Raw genomic sequence first — 2,371 nt, forward strand, 5'->3', positions numbered from 1 at the left:
AGCTTTTCATTAAAGGGAACTCTGATGGCCTAGTGGGTAAGGAGTTGCAATGCAAGATCAAAGGCCGGTCCTAATCCTCTGGCTTCTCCATGAGAGAAAGGTGGGCAATCTCCTCCCATGAGATTTCTAGCCTCTGAAAACCCACTGGAGGGTCAGCTACCAGTTGGTTCTGGCTGGACGGAAGGGAGAATTTCCTGATGGTGTTTTTGAAATTTGATAGAGTTGTCATGAGTCAGAGTCCTCTCTCAGATAATGGTTTGGGGTCATGGGGTGGTAGAAAATGTTAGTGTTTGTTTGATAACTGATAGGTTGGAAGTTTTAGTTCACCCAAAGACATCTTGGAGGAAAGGTTTGATGATCAACTTCCAAAAATCAGCCATTGGATTTGCATCTTTTTTTTTAAGAATCACTTTTATTATCTTTTCAAACAGAAGGTATAAACAGGCCTGTAGAACAATTGAGAAAGTACTTTAAAATCCTAGGATAAAAAATGACAACAGATATATTAATTATTATATCTCTTTTGTGATTTGAAAGTAAGACTAAAATGCTAATTGAACAAGTTAGAATTTCAGGATCATTTCAGTAGAAACTAAGTAAAAGGAATTATCTTAAATATTACTTATGTCAATCTCAATCGAGGTTTTGAAAAGCTATTAGCGTGTTGACACCATAAATCTACTCAACAGTTCGATGCCGCCACGCAAGACATGTCAACCTGCAGGACTTTGTATGACAGAGACTTGTATGTTAGACACGCCAAGCTCCTTTATGCTACAGACTGGAGGTTTTCTCATATAACTTCTTTTATGTTTCAAATATAATATACATATGCTAAAGGCTGTACACAGGGGTAAAATAAGTCTTTGCTGCTATATCTGTTATCTTCAAAATCATGAAAATAGTCCTATGGATACTTTATAATTGGAGGCAAATTGTGGAGTCTTTTTATCTAAAGCAATTCTCTGGCCTTTGGAACTGGGCTGAATGTGTCTTAAGTACCTCTGTCAGAGAGAAGGCCATACAGTCATGTCCTTTAAAAAAAAAAGACACAAACATACAGCCCAAAGACAGCTAAACGCAGGCAACACCTCAGGCTCACCATGGCTCCAGACCATCCTCGAAATGAAGGAAAAATTATCATAAAAATGTGGTCCCTGGTTATGACCAGGATGGAGATGCTTTGCTCTGTCAGGAACTCCAATTGTTCTAGTCATGACTTTATAGAAAAAAACAAAACAAAACATTTTTTCCATTGACATTGTACAAAAAAAGGCATGAACCAGAGTCCAAAGCAGTAAAGACAAAAGCAGGTACCTTTTCTAGAGAAAAGGCAGCAGCAAGCACTAAGGCTGAGGACGGGGATTCCAGCCCATGATGAGCAGCTGGGAGGGTCCTTTCTCCAAAGTGTACTTGTTCTGTGATCGAAGAGGAAAAGCTCGTGGGCACAGTGGCTGCAGTTCAACCGAGTCCACCCTCAAGGCCCTGGATCCGCCTGGCCAGTTGTATGTCCTTGAGGTAAAGAGTAACTCGGCCAGCATGCAAGTGGGAAGATAGGCGTCTTCAAAGAGATAAACTAGATATGCCTCTGTCGCCTCTTGTAGGGCCAACAGGGCCTGGGCTTGCCAGCTGAAGTCCAAACCTCCAGCGAATGTAGAACAGAGGCTGAAGGGCCTCCCCTGAACGGTGAAACTTTTGGATCTCGTTCAGGACTCCAAATCTCCTCCTTTGAAAGGGAGGCTGCCTAAGAGGGGGAGGCCGCCGCAAGGTTCTGGGCCCGGGGATGAGGGCCACTCCTGTGGGGTTCTGGGGCTCGGGGTTGAAGACTGTCCAGAGGTGCTGGGGACCGGAGGATGAAGGCCGCCCCGTGTCTGCGGCGCGGCGCCATCACAGGGCACAGAGGAGTCCAGCCCTCAGCTCGAGGAAGGCCTGGGGGACCCGCGCTTCCTGGCTCTTACTCCTTTCTCAGATCGGCATCTGGGAGAAAGCTTTCGGCTTGCTTTGAAGAAGTTGTTGCTCAGCTACTGCTGACAAGTTCCCGGATTTGCGTTGTGTGTGTGTGTGTGTGTGTGTGTGTGTGTGTGTGTGTGTGTCTTTTTTATTGCCAGCATAGTGGAGCATTTCTTCATGTGTCTGTTGACCATCCAAATATCTCCTTCTGTGAAAATTCTTTCCATGTCTTTTACCCATTTTGTAATATTCACAGCAGCATTATTCATCATCTCAAGAACACGGAAACAGCTCAAATGTCTAACCACAATAGAATGGCTTGAGAAAGCATGGTATATTCACACGATGGAATACTACGCAGCATACAGGACCAATAATTTTGTAAATCATTACCTAACTTGGGAGGGACTGGAGAGCATTA

The 2,371-nt window shown here is 44.1% G+C and overlaps 1 pseudogene; it reads right to left on the minus strand.

Moving 5' to 3' along the window:
* Positions 1-1,461: 1,461 nt before the first annotated feature.
* LOC102852587 lies at positions 1,462-1,888 on the minus strand (annotated as a pseudogene).
* Between the last annotated feature and the right edge of the window lie 483 nt (positions 1,889-2,371).

Source organism: Elephantulus edwardii, unplaced genomic scaffold (genome assembly GCF_000299155.1).
Source record: "Elephantulus edwardii isolate Elephantulus edwardi_28Jun2011 unplaced genomic scaffold, EleEdw1.0 scaffold00037, whole genome shotgun sequence".
In the NCBI taxonomy this organism is placed as follows: domain Eukaryota; kingdom Metazoa; phylum Chordata; class Mammalia; order Macroscelidea; family Macroscelididae; genus Elephantulus; species Elephantulus edwardii.